Genomic DNA, 15,734 nt, shown 5'->3' with positions numbered 1-15,734 from the left:
GTGGGAGTATACTGATCCACTCCGATATACTTATGAGCTATCCCCTCGGTAACTTTACTTAATATTATTAAGTTAGTGACTATCGCAGAAATTGTCTACCTCCCAGTGAGAATTCAGCAATATTCAATAATTACTATTATACCAGGGATCGCAGACGCGCTGTAATGCCCCCAATCCAACTCAGAATCATTTCAACTGATTTAACTCTCGATTCTGCTGATTCCAACATTCCAACTCCGGGACCAGTCTTTCTCAAATAAACAAAATAACTTTATTTTTAATTGAATAATCAATTTTCGTGGTGAATTTATTTGTCTTGCTTGCTGTCTAGATCAGGGTTTCTCAAGTTTTTTAACGTCGGGGCCAAATCGATAATTAACCATTGTCTTCGGGGCCGCAGAATAAATTAAATTAAAACTTTCATTAACTTTTAACTAATTTTTTTTTAGATTCATTTTTTATTCAGAAACCGAGATAGTTAGTCTTAATTAATTAAAGGAAAATGACTAAAACGAAAAATTGTTAACTAAAACGAAAAATTGTTAGCTATTTTAACTAATTGTTAACTAATTTGTCATAACACGGAATATAGGAGGCACATGTAGATCGCAAAAGCTGGCATAAGTGATTATCAGTCAATTTATTTCGATATTTATTTTTTATGTGAATCATTTTACTGAAAATTGACTCACATAAATAAGTGGATCCGAACATTGAAGCATATTTATAAGCATTTATGAGTATATTCGGATATTTTTCTTTGGGAAGTGAACTATAAAATTCCATTAAATTTTCAATCTTTTGCACTGAGGTAAATTGCACATCTGATTGAAGGTCTATCAATTCTAATTGGAGTGATGGCGGAGCATTCTTAGGATCTATATTGAATGGTGCTGCAAAAATTTTCATTGATGGCAAAATTTCATCAAAATTCTTAAAATAAACTAAATTTTAATAAACCTTAGAACGTTTTTCAAATTCAACAATAAGGTGACTGATAATGGTAGTATATTTTTCAAATGAACCGTTAGCTTTATTTTCACTCAAACAAGTAAAATGAATTGTATCTTTGAGCATTATTTGATCCCTCCAAAGTTTTAATTTTGATATAAAAGAAGCAATAGATCCATAGAGTTGATGGCAAAATTTATATTTCCCCTGTAATTCACAATTTAACGACGATAAATGAGAGGTTAGATCTACCCAAAAAGCTAAATCGGCAATCCACTCTTTACTGCTCAACAAATCATGGTATTTGTGGTCTTTAACAAATTCTCTTATTTGAGGGAGTAGTTCATAAAATCTAACTTCTATTCAAGCAAATATACCTTTTGAGGCACGCGGCACGACTCAACCATCGAACAGTGGTATGGTAAAGCACATCATTATGCACTGTGTCAATTTCCACTAACATTTTTTTAAATCTCCTGTGATTGAGAGATTTACCGCGTATCCAATTCACAATGGACAACACCGTACCGCGTATCCTATCTAGACTCTAGATAGACTGAAAGCTGTCATGAAAGTTTATGATTGGTCAATTGTTAATTACAACAATTAATCATAAAATATAGAATTGAATGTTGCTATGGACATTCAGATTGTGTGTTTCGTTAGGGCAAAATAAATCGAAAGAAAAAGACTCCAAGACGATCGAAACTCTTAAGATAGTGGAGAACGACTCTTCTGTTTATCATTGGTGTAATAAAATCAACACCATGAAATGTGGCGTTTGCAAATTAGGGAAATCTAAGAAAATATTCTAAACAGGCTTGGATCTCTGCGGCAAACTGCTTGTGCGATCTTATCACTGATGCGCTGAGCTCAGGGGAGGACCATTCTTGGATTGGATGTCTCTTGTATTGACTACGATTGTAAAGCGAGCAATTACCCAATGTGTATTGAAGAAAAATTAGGTTAGTGGTTCAATACCCAAGTCAGTCGTAAACTCATGGGTCGCGACATCCATCCGGCCGCTCAAGCCCTTTCGTTTCTGATTCACTTTGCTGAATCTACTTTCGAGACATTGGAACACTCCAAAAACAAACATCCGATGCCCCCAGATAACTTATGGAAGTTTCCCACACAAGACAATGATCATATATTGTCAATTTTGGAGGATAAAATCTTGGAAAGGATTCATTTCTTCAGACCGAGTAGTAGTGGAGGAATTGATGGTCTCCGGCCGAATCATATAAAGAACGGCTTGATTGACTATGGAAGCTGGAATCCGCCTGATCAAGTGTATTACTAAACTTTTCGAACGGATCGTCAACGCTGAGAACCCAGGCTTGGTTAGGGATCTCCTTTTCAGTTCACACTATATTGCTTTTCGAAAAAATGATGGAGGAGTACGCCATATTGCAGTCAGTAATATCTGCCGAAGGCTCGCATGCAAAATCGCGCCCCGAAGGGTATACTTATTGAGATTCTCTCCTTGCAATATACAAAACATTCAATCGATAATACGTTAAGAAGTGCCGAGTCGATCCTAAACATTTTGATAATGATGGGTAGACACAATTTGAACTACCACTTAATTCTAAGGAGATTGGTCTAAGATAGTGATTCTCAAGCTTCTTTAATCAGGGGCCGCAAATTAACAAAAATTACTGGGGCCGCAAATAATTTTTAACAATTATTTATTAAATAAATAATCAAAATTAGGTTTAATTTTACTAGTTAAAGTACGTAGCAAATCACTTAGATGACTATTAGTCAACCTGCTGCGAAACTTTGTTTTAATTTGAACAAGTTTACTAAATGTCGATTCGCAGACATATGTTGATCCAAACGTCGATAAATTTTTCTTTGCATTATAGACTAGATTCGGAAATCGGTTCTCTGGAATTCTCGAATACAAGTTAATTATTGAAATGTTGCTGAACAAACTTTTCAGTTCAACATCATTTTGCAAATCAATCAATTCCATTTGGTAAATGCCGGAACCCGTGAAAGTCAAAAATGCTAATTAATAAATCACTAATTTGGGTTTAATATCAAATATAATTGCGAAAACACCTTGAAAAAAGGCCGCGTGGCGCAATGGATAACGCACCCGACTACGGATCGGGAGATTCTGGGTTCGAGTCCCAGCGTGGTCGTTTTTTAAGATTTAGTTTTTCTATTTAAACCTGAAAGATCGAATTTTATTAATGTGAAAATCGACTGTGGATCTTCCGGTTATAAAACCACTTTAGCCCAATGACAGATATTTTTTTATTTTTTTTTGTTTTGAAAGAAAAGAAAATGAGAGAACAAGAATCCGAACTAATTAAGAAGATCATTGTCTCCAGAAAACCCTTTCCATTGAAGATCCAACAGGGAATGTGCACAAGTCTGAGTCGTCGCCGTTATGTTCGGAAAGGGGAGTAGAACCGACTCCGTTACAACAGACATATGCATACATCTGAAGGAAATCCTTAGATTAAGTGATTCTGGTGGCCAACGCAACACACTAATAGAAACCAACAGATATTATGTGACATGGTTTGCGCGATACCTATGGGCCGCGCGATACCTGACGTGACCTTGAAATGTACAATTATGACATTGATGGGATTAAATTTTTTTTTTATATGTAATTAACAAATAGTTATTAACTAACTAAATTCCCGGCATCGTAAATGGAAACACAGTTTCCACGTACTATGGCCAAGGAAATCCTTTCGAAAAGCCACTTGGACTCGCGTGGTCTCCCCGTTTATGGGAGATCATGCGGCCAAGCTTTTTTAGAAAGGAAAGAGACTTTTCGCCGATGACGCCGGAAGTCTCGACGGCGATGGGAGTGAACAGATACCGTTCAGAGAGCTCCTTGTACTTTCCAATCTTCATCTTCTCGGTTTTGCGAGAGACTGAGCCAGGCTCGACAGCTGAAGAAGGAAGGTTGAGCTCCGAGATTATAAATCTTTTAATTAGACCGCGACTCATTCTTATCATTTAATAATTTACTAAATTAGCTAAAGACTCTCTCATTTTGACAAAAAATTATATTTGTAGGAATTTAATTATCAGAAATTAATTTTTTTGGTGGAAAACCTAAATTTCTTGAGTTATTTCTAGCGTGCAAGTATATTTTGCAGCAATGTCCTCGTACAAAGGTTATGTAAAGAATAGTTTGGAATATCAAATTTTAAAAGATGTTTTACAGGATAAATTTCCTGAACATCTTACAAAGCAAAAAAAATATAGACTAGTTAAGAAAATTGAAAATTTTACTGTAATTAATGAAAGGTATCATACAAATTGTAAATGTATAGATTGTATCTTAAATGTGCGAATTCAGATCACAAGCTAGTGATTTGTCTAGACCAGGTGTTCTCAACCGTGGGCGAATCGCCCCCCTAGGGGCGATAATTTTGTACAGGGGGGCGATAATTTTGTACAAGGGGGCGATAATATATTTAGTAAAATATTCGAATTTTAATATAATACAAGTATTTATACATGTTAATTTTAATAATGTTTCAGATTTATTAATATTTTTCTATAGTGTTTATCCTTAAATTTTATATTTAAAGATGTTTTATTTTATATTTATTCTAAAGATGTCTTCTCGCTCAAATAAGAAAAGTCGTCATTATCAAAACGAATATTTAAAATATGGGTTTATTCAAAGTACTGAAGATACAAAACAGCCTTATTGTCTTATTTGTCAATGTTCTTTCTCAAATGAGGCGATGAAGCCATCACGATTACAGGATCATCTAAAACGCAAGCACCCGGATAAAATGTCAAAGCCGATTGAATATTTTCAAAATTTAAAATACAATTTTGAAAATAAGAAAACGATCAAATCGTTATTCACAAAGCCAGTACATGATGGTTTATTACATTTGATTTATTATTTTATATTTTGATTTTTGAGTTATATACAAAAAACAACCAATTAAGGGACAATGCCCAAAAATTTTTAAATTGTATGTGGACAAGGGGGCGATAAAATTTCAAAGGGGGGCGATAAAATATCTAAGGGGGCGATGAACAAAAAAAGGTTGAGAATGCCTGGTCTAGACAATGAACCCGAAATGGAGATCGTTGCTAAAAGTTTGCATGACTTCTTGCATGGAGGAGTTAACAAAATTGAATATGAATGTCGACAACGATATTTCACAGTTAAAAATGAGATTATTAGAAAAGTCATTCGAAACTGTGAAATTTGTAAATTTGCGCGACCCTTAAAAGTTTTAACTTTTTTAAATCCTAGATTGGAGATATAAATAACCATGTCTTTGCATCTAGCCCAAATGAAAGATTTCAGATAGATCTTATAGATCTGAAAAGTTTTTCTACCATAAATAAAAATTTTAAATGGATTTTAACGGCATTGACGTATATAGCAGGTTAGTTTTTTTAACAATTTTTATAGATTTGCATTTGCGAGGCCGCTCTACACTAAGTCCTCAAATGAAGTTTGTGAAAACCTTATTTTTCTTAAATGGTCCGTGTCAATTTCTTCAGTCCGATAATGGGACTGAATTCAAGAATCGTGAAATGACCAATCTATGTGAGGAATTCAATATCAAACGAATTCACGGAAGGCCAAACAATCCCCGCTCACAAGGGATTGTCGAACGCTTCAACCAGTCAATTACAAGAAAAATGGCAAAAATGATCGACAATGATAATAAAAAGTGGCTGGAAAAATTAGAAAATGCAGTGTACAGTTATAACATTTCTGTCCACTCATCTTCTAATGAGAGCCCTTTTGAAAAATACCGGGGAATAAGTGGAATAAATACAATATTTTATGGTTGTAATTATAAAATTATTCCTTAGATAATTCAGGTAATGATTTGTTGAGTCCTGATCAAGTCGATGATGCAAACAATTGTCCGAGTCCAATTGAAAATTCATGTAATTTGAATTTCTATATGTAGATGATTGTAATTATTCGTTTACAAGTCCGAAAAGATTGCGACTGAATAAGTTTGAATCTCCATATTATCCATCTGCAGAAATTATCAGTATTTTATCAAACAATCGCGTTGAGGTAGTTTAAACATTCAAATTTAATAGATAAAAAATTCGATGAGCGAAATTTCGATTGTGCCAATGTCCAAACTTAAAAAATAATTAACAAGTTATTATTCTTTGAAGTTTAATATTAATTACAATATTGACATTAAGTTAAGCTGCAAGGTCACGTCAGGTATCGCGCGGCCCATAGGTATCACGCAAACCATGTCACATATTACTTTACGTATTTTGATATTCTGCCAAGTGCAATAATTGACAGACATTTCATTGTAGTAGTCAGCAGAACTATCTGCCTCAAGTTTCTCAGGTCACCCCTTTGTTTTCCCGGCTTTTAGATATGGATTAATAATGGGATTTTTGGTCGGTCCCAAAATCGGCGGATTCGAGAGGCAATTTAAATAATATTTTATAGTTGAAACATGAACTTACAATATAGATTAAGTATTTCTTTTTATATACAAATGACTGAATACATAAAATTATTTATATTCAAAAAAATCAGAAATTTTATTTTTTAATTAATTTTCTTAACATTTCCCCAATTCGCATAATATTTTCATGATCATCTATATCTGCATTTACCTGAGAAGCATAAGTTTGAATAATCTCTAGAGTTCTGAAAGCTTCTGAGGGATCAACTCTTTTCTCATTTGATTCCTCTTCAATAATTGTTTCCTAAGTATAATTATTAAATAAAATCACTAACTGATTGAACTTTTTTTGGCTGTAATGTACCAGCTTGTTCAGATTTTTCTAAAAATTCCATTAGCTCTTCATTTTCAGTATATCCGTAATCAACAAATTCACTATAAGATATTGGATCGTCAATTTGAAATTTCTTAATTATTTCTTCATAATTATTTTCGTAGTTCTTAGATTCACTGTTGATTGTGATTGTTTCACATTTTATCCATTGTGCATGACGGAAACAATTTTTGATGGTCGTAGGAGTAACTTTATTCCAAGCGAAGAATGTTAATGTCGCAGCAGTTTTAAGGGTGATTCCATTAATTGCATTCTGACAATTTTCCCCTGCCTCAACCTTTTCGATTATATCATTTATTTTCAAATTGGTAAATTCGGCTTTAAAGCATTTTATAATTCATTGATCCATTGTTTGCAAGAGCGAGTAAGTTCTAGGAGGCAAAAAAAGAATTTCAATTGAGTTTAACGTAACAATAATTTGATGAGATAGACCAGGCATTCTCAACCTTTTTTTGTTTATCGCCCCCCTTTGAAATTTTATCGCCCCCTTGTCCACATACAATTTAAAAATTTTTGGGCATTGTCCCTTAATTGGTTGTTTTTTGTATATAACTCAAAAATCAAAATATAAAATAATAAATCAAATGTAATAAACCATCATGTACTGGCTTTGTGAATAACGATTTGATCGTTTTCTTATTTTCAAAATTGTATTTTAAATTTTGAAAATATTCAATCGGCTTTGACATTTTATCCGGGTGCTTGCGTTTTAGATGATCCTGTAATCGTGATGGCTTCATCGCCTCATTTGAGAAAGAACATTGACAAATAAGACAATAAGGCTGTTTTGTATCTTCAGTACTTTGAATAAACCCATATTTTAAATATTCGTTTTGATAATGACGACTTTTCTTATTTGAGCGAGAAGACATCTTTAGAATAAATATAAAATAAAACATCTTTAAATATAAAATTAAGGATAAACACTATAGAAAAATATTAATAAATCTGAAACATTATTAAAATTAACATGTATAAATACTTGTATTATATTAAAATTCGAATATTTTACTAAATATATTATCGCCCCCTTGTACAAAATTATCGCCCCCCTGTACAAAATTATCGCCCCTAGGGGGGCGATTCGCCCACGGTTGAGAACACCTGAGATAGACATTGATCTATTACAAGTAGAATTTTTCTTTTTTTCTTCGCAAGTTCACAATCAAAATCACTGAGCCACTTGTTAAAAATTTCACGGTTCATCCATGCCTTATTGGAATGGGTGTAGGTAACATATTTTCCAATGTTAAAATTTTTAAAACACCTTGGACTTTTGAATCTTCCTATCATTACAGGCCTTCTTTTATCGGAACCAGAACAATTTGCGCATAGTAGTAAAGAAAATCGATCCTTCGACAACTTTATTCTAGGCCGTGATTTAGTGCACACACTTTTAGAAGGAATCGCCTTGTAAAAAACACCAGTTTCATCTGCATTATAAACATTGTCCAATACATATTGTTCAATTTTTAAACTCATTGTTTCATTAAAATCAGTAATAGATTTTTCATCATGATTTACTGATCCACTGTCTCCGTGAAATTTTCTTAACTTGATACCATTTCGTAATTTAAACTTTTCTAACCACCCACGACTTGCTTTAAATTCTGGAAAATTTTTTCCAAATTTAAGAGCTTTTGCAATTAACATCGAATCTGATAGAATTGCTCCACTAAATTCCATTAGGTTAATCCATGTTATCATCGCTACATCAATTTCATTAAATTTGAGTTTTGGAATTCTCGTTATGTTTAATTTTTTGATGTCAGTCCTATTCAACAGGTCCGATTTTGATTTAAGGTCGTTTATAGTTCTCGGAGAAATTTTCTTTTTTAACCGTGAAGAAAAAATCCTGGAAATTTGAGGTCCAGAAACGAATGGGTTGTCACAAATATAACGTAGTATAGAAATTTTTTTGTTGATAGAAAGTCTAACACAGCAACGTATCACAAAAATACAATTTAACGTGTAATGAGAATTTTAAAATGTTAATTAATTTAACTTACAATTAGATAAAAAAATTATTTTTCATAATACTTGAGGAGCGGATTCGAGAAACAAGCGGATTCAAGAATCATTCATAGGAAATTTCAAATTTTTGATTAAAACAAGCGGATTCGAGAAGCGGCGGATTCGAGAGGTTTCACTGTAGTTTTAACAAGTCACTGTTTTCGCATTACGCCACCACCCCGGATTGACGAGTGACGCCGTCATCAGTGATTCCACTGCGGAACCGGATGTCTACATCAGCCACACCATAAAAGAAAAATAGATGGAGCAGAAACACATGTCTTCGTTTGGATTAGTTAGTTTCTTAATAACATGTTCTCTTTCTGTCTTGATCTTATGTGGCTGGTCCAAGCGAGATGTCAACATTTCGTTCTCATCTTGCGGCAGGGCTATTGTTGTTGTTATAACAAGTCACTTCAAACAGCTCATCAAGGATGATTATGCTGCCTTTTTTGATAATTCGATTCAGTAATCGTAAGGCTTTGTGCATTTTACATAGTTAGTTGGAAGCTCTTTCGTGTCGCTCTAGAAGTGTTTTACTTGAGCCATGCTTAGAGGCATCCTCCCCGCCATCTTCGCCAGATTGTTTGAAGTGACTTGTTTTAACGCCAGTATATAAAATTTCCTCTGTAAGAAGTAATTCGAATAACAACCAGTTTGTGGTCACTATATGTCGTACATCCTCTATATGAATAAGTAGCTGTTTATTCAATCATGTTGTATATTGGAGCTAGATTTCCATTTTCAATATTTCTTGAACCCGTCCACGTCGTTTGTGCCTCACAGAATGTTAAAAAAATCAGTTTTACAAAAAATCCAATTCACTGCAGAATTCCAGAAATATATCACTGGGGAAATATTCTCACTCCTTTACCATGATCTCGGAGTTTCTTTTTCTCCCAACCTTAGAATGCAAATTCCCGGCAATGAATATAGCGTAGAGTGTGTAATTCAAAGCATACAGATTGGAGGGCGCAATAGATAAATAAACAGCGAAGCCTAAACTGTAGTGCCTACGCAACGAGTTCAAAATGAGGAATTTATAATTTCCATTTACGTAATTTTTCATCAAACAGGTTTTCGTTTTTGTATGCAGCAAATCTCAACTCGGTAAAATTCGCAACGCGGTCTTTAGAGAGTGAATTTACTTTGACTTCAGCATTTAATCCTCTTATGTTAAAAGTTCCTAGTGAAAAGCTTTGAGAAGATGTCAAAGAAGATGTTTTAGAGATTATTATTGTAAGAGGCACCTCACCACCTCAACCAAAAATTAATTTTTTGACAAAATTAGATGCCGTCGCAGCCACTTGCTTTGCAGTCAGGGGTCCACTTGATGATATTCAGAACAAACTTTTGTAGAGTCTTAGTCTCAAAATCAGTTGTTCATCGATTCCACCGAATTCAAAGATTCCACCCTAAAAGTTTTTCCAAAAACTCATGCATTCGAAGTTCTAAAGTTTTATTTTAGCAACATTATTTTTCAATAGATTACATGTAACCGTTTATTTTGAAGAATTGAAGCATTTGTTATGCGTTTATTTTGAAGCATTGTTATTCTTTCATAATTTTTTCATCTTGTGAAAAGACATTCTTTATAATCCGTATTAAGTCTTCAATTAATGAGTGGATTCTAAATAGTTCTCTCTCCTTACACATATATCAAGTTCAGAAATTCTTAAATTGAATTAAAAATTATATCCAAAGTAAATCACTTTATATTACAAAAGCAACAATTAAAATAAAAGTTATAGTATTCATTTAACACAATGCCTTTTTTTCTTGGATTTGTCCTTATTTCTACTGATCCGTCGTTTTCTAACATTAAATCACCAACATATAAACTCGCTATTGATTATAAAAGATGGAAGTAAACTCCCTGATTTAATTATTTTAGAAATGCTGAAACAATAAAAAATATAAAATACTGCTCTAGACCATTCTCCATATCTTCCTGAGTATAGTATGTCACTGCTTCACCGCTTCTACCAGCACGACCAGTTCTGCCTAAAAGTGGGGAATACAGCACCAACCAATGCGGTGAATATAATCAATCGAAGACTTTGGCATATCATAATTTATTACTAAATTAACAGCACTAAAGTCCATTCCCCGTGATACCAAATCAGTACAAATTAGAACCGAAATATCCCCTAATCTAAATTTCTCGACAATACGATCTCTCTGAAAATAAAGTAGTAAAAAATACTTCTTTAACATTTCTCCCAGAATGAAGTACATCAACTGATATTTCATCAAACAGCAATTCCTTGTAAAGACCGTCAGCATTTTCTCTGGAATCAACAAATACGAGGGCGGGAGTCCTAATTCCAGAGCGAATAAGATCGCGAATGGCAAATAATTTACCCACGTGGTCACTTACAAAAACCATTTTTTGTCGAACTGTTGGATTACTAAACTAAACAATATTGCCATACCAATTCCCCACATAAAGAAAAACTGCATCATCCACGTTGAGTCTACACCATTCCTCCACTTCTGATCCAAATGTTGCACTGAAGAATCCACGTTTCAATCGAATATTATCACAAAGAACATAAACATCGGAAAACTATTATAAAAAAGAAGAAAGACTTGTTTTCTGAAGGAGTTCGGCTCAAAAAGTTTATCGCACTCATCTGCAACCAGCCAGCGGACACTGGGAGTTATGATTTCCTTGTTGTATAGAATACGTTTTGGGGTGGACACAACAATGTCTGTCATGTCAGTATTTATTTCAACCACAAGATATGTCATTCCCCACTCTTAGGGATATGCCTGTACAGACTGCTTTTATGTCGCCGAAAACTTGCCGCGATAATTCCCGAGTAGGAAGTAATATTAGAGCTCTCGGTCCCACATTTTTATGATGACGTAAATCATTTAAAATAGGCAAAATATAAGCCAATGTTTTTCCAGATCCAGTGGGGGCACAAACCAGAACGTCGTTGGTCTAGAAATGGTTTGAGGAAAATTTACCATCATAACAGGGATACATTGCATTTGAACGGGAGTTGGTTTTTTAAATCCCAATTTTTGGACGTTTTCAACTAATTGAGATGAAAATCCCAAAAGCAGTAAATCATTAAAATCAGTAATTGGGCCGCAAACGTTATCTCCAATTACTGATATTTGGTGTTTTTGTCTCAGTTCTTCAATACACTCGGGTTTATCATTTTCTACAACTTCTGAAGGTTCAGTTTGTGACAACTTTTTATAGTTTACTTAATCTAACCTGAAATCGCTTGGCATCATCCGAAAATCTTGTAGTATCAAATTTTGCACCTTTAGACAAAAGACGAAATATATTCATAACAAGAACATGCTCAGATTTTAATATAATTTATAGAAAAATTATTCAATTATATAAAATAATATTTTCGATTATTTAAAGGATAGGTAGACGAACTGTATTGATCTTAATCACAATACTCAATTCTTAAATCTACCGTGAAGTTTTTTAGACTGCCTATGGAGAGTTCGTAAATGGCTGAATCCCTTTCAATAACAGACTGTTCGTTGATATCAAAATAAACGTTTTAGGAAAGAGACTGCAGTTGTGATCAGTTTGCTGACTTTTGATCAATAATTTGATTAATCGTCATTTTTTACTAATCCACATTATTTATGAACTAGCATCAAATTTCCTTATTCTCAAAAATCCATATGGCCTAAAACTTTTTTTAAAAAAACATTCAGACAACGACCATACAATTTTTAGGATCAATAGTATTTGTGAATTGAATTCCAAAAGGTCTATTTGAAATTTTTTTATGAATATCACTATTTATTTTAAATACCGTGCCAAATAGTCGTGTTGAAATAAGAGTAGACACGACGTTGCAAACCAGATATTTTTGTTATTGATTAATCAAAAATTGAAATAACGATTATCAAAGTCGATTAAAAAAATAACAATCAGGAAACGCTAGAGACACAAACATGAAGGACGACAACTATCAAATTGTGAAAGCAACGAATAGTCTCATTGAAAGTGAAGAATTAAAGGTGTTAATTGATTTTACAAAGGAAAGAGTTTCCCTACACAAAGAGGAAAAATATAAAGACATGATCGGTTAACAATTTACTTGTTTGAAACAAAAAAATTAATTAGAATGTCAATTTTTGTAATGATAAGTATTCTGACTAAAATACTAAAATATAAGGTTTTGAAATTGAAATAAAATAATGTATTTTTTAATCCATTACATCTTTGTTGGTCAAGAAATATAAGTTACTGATTTATAGTAAATGAATATCAATTTATGAAAATAGCTAATGTCGTCCATGAATATAGACTTGGACATGTTTTACGATGCCGAAGGTTCAAAATCAAGTTTTACTAGCGAAGAAAATACAACTCAAAACCATCAAATATGCATCAAAAAGTCAAGTTACTGCACAGCCGAGACTCCACTGACATTTTCGGAGAATAATCTGTCTCCAATCAAATCAAGTCGAGATGCTTCCTCGCTCCCAGTATCAACCATAATAACAACTAGACTCCGTTTTCCCCAACCTGTCTTTGTGCAGCCTGTTCTATGCAATTCTCTAGCGAAAATGCCTTCGTCACCAAAAATCACCAAAAATCCCCTGAGCTTTGTCATCATAAGAGTTTAGCAGAAATAAGTATGGAAGAAGAATTTCTATTAAACATCAAACGTAAAAAAGAGAAAGAGTAAGTTTGCTCCGATTTTATAATTAAAAATGATGAATTAAATATATTTATTGTGTAGAAGACTGCAAGAAGACGCTGAACTAAACAGAAGATTGTTTTTGGTTCAACGAATGAAGGCTTATCTTGATTAATTAAATTCTTCAGAACGAAGAAATGCTTAGAAATTTGAACATTGCAGAAAATTTGACCGATCAGTTTTCTAAAATGAGTGATACATTTAGACACAGTCCTGAAGAAAAAGTGACTGTCCCAGAGCATAGGAGAAGTACTTTGGTCATTGTTTTGTTTATAATTTTAGTTTTGTGAAGAGAGCTGTGTTAATACGCAATCTTTGCAAGTCGATCAAACTGATTTAATTGTATTCTATTTCAACGAAATACTTTAATTTTTGATAAATAATTATTTTATAGTGTGATGACTCAAATCGATGGAGCAAGGAATTAGTTTCTAGCTCGGTGACAGCAATCCACAATTCGAGACCGACTTTTGGAAACCCTTTAAAAGAAAGACTCGAACTGAAAAATCGAGAAATAGAAGAATTAAACAAGTACTCTTTACTTGTATTCAAATAATTTAATAGTTTACCGAGGTTAACTGAGAAACGATCAATTTTTAAAAACGCGGCACAACTTATTAAAAAACAGAGGTTTCCTTAAAGAATATTTACTTTAGTACTCGAATTGTTGCTCTTGTGGGGAAAGCTGCTCAGAAAGGTTGTTTACACTACTATCCTGTTTTAGTAGTCAAAAGTGATGATTCTATAATCAGCGAAGACGACAGCACCTGTTCCGATCATATAAAAGTAATAAATCTATTAATACAAAAAGTATAAAGCAAAGAAGAAACACAGCATGTCCTCATATTTCCATAATACAAAATGCATTCAGCTGATTGAAGGCAGGCATTTGGTTCGTTTTCAAACTAGTTATTTTAAGGGTGCCATTTGGGCTTTGGAGTTCTCGCGTTGTGGGATGTTTTTGGTTTTGATTGTTTGACTTATCGCAGGCGAGTGGTGGGCAAGATGGAGTTGTCAATGTTTGGGTGGCGAAAGAGTGTTCTGAAGAAATGGGGAAAAATAAAATTTGTTCAAAGGAACTTAGTTCTGATGGTTTTCGTGATTTCATATTATCTTAGATTTTAGAAATCGTCTTTCCTATTCCTCACTGATGACTGATTCCTACTCGATTGCATCATCTTATAATTTCTCCGACTATTCAAACGTATTTGAACATAGTCTATCAGTAGAATGACGGACAGAAAAGTATCTACTCAATTTATACATCCAATACAAACGAAAGGTCTCCAGTGAACGCAAATTCGTTCGTAAATGAACCATTTATATCATTTAATGCTCACGAGTCTGACATTCTTTCGATATCGTGGTCTAAAGTATGTTTGATTTGTTTAATATATCATTTATATTTATCATTTTTGACATATGCGGAAATTTAATTTAGAAACATTTTTTGGTTTCTTCTTCGATGGACATGACGGTGAAGCTCTTTAATGTGTTCCACGACACTTGTTTGTGCTGTTTTCGGCATGGAGACTGCGTCCCTTCTGTTGCTTTTCACCCACAAGTTATATTCTATTTATTATTTAAGGACGAGAGATATTTTGTAAGTGGCTCACTTGATGGAATTGTCCGGATATGGAATATTCCTGACAAAAAAGTGTCCGTTTGGAACAAACTGGACGGAAATTCCACCAAGCTCATCACTGCAGTCAACTTCTGTCGAAATGGCCGTTTTGTGGCGATTGGAACTTTTTCAGGAACTTGTTTGTTCTATCACAGTTCGGTTACTTTCAAGTCGGTGATTTTAAAGCAACTCCGCTACTACACGCAAATACAAATCAAGGGGTCAGGGAAGAACACAAATCCCAAAATAACGGGAATCGTCCAAATGCCTCATTGTTCGAATAAAGTTGTTTTTTTATTTTATTTTTGGTGCTTATTTCATGTAATGATTCCCGGATCCGACTGTACGATCTAAGAGACCTTTCCTTAACATGCAAGTACAAAGGCACATGTAACTTGAACAGTCAGATTAAAGCATCTTTTAAGTTTAATTGCCATTTTAATGTTCTAGTCATTCTGGCAAGTATATTATTTCTGGATCAGATAACAGCAGAGTATTTCTTTGGAAGACCAATAGAAATGTTTCGTCAACAAAATTTTCCAGAAGAGACAAGAATAATAATTATGAGAGTATTCGAGGTTTGGTTATTCAACATCATTTATAGCACATTCTGTCACTGTTTCCTGTGCAGTTTTTGCTCCTCGTCTTGAATATTTTGCAAA

The 15,734-nt window shown here is 33.6% G+C and overlaps 1 non-coding gene across 1 annotated transcript; it reads left to right on the top strand.

Annotated features, from left to right (window-relative positions):
* The first annotated feature begins 3,031 nt into the window (after positions 1-3,031).
* On the top strand, positions 3,032-3,104 carry Trnar-acg. Its single transcript has one exon. It is a non-coding gene; the product is annotated as a tRNA-Arg (tRNA).
* Positions 3,105-15,734: the final 12,630 nt, after the last annotated feature.

Source organism: Octopus sinensis, unplaced genomic scaffold (assembly GCF_006345805.1).
Source record: "Octopus sinensis unplaced genomic scaffold, ASM634580v1 Contig11541, whole genome shotgun sequence".
NCBI classification, from domain to species: Eukaryota; Metazoa; Mollusca; class Cephalopoda; order Octopoda; family Octopodidae; genus Octopus; species Octopus sinensis.
Note: the sequence above shows the minus strand (reverse complement) of the source record. Positions and strands in the feature narration are given on the sequence as shown.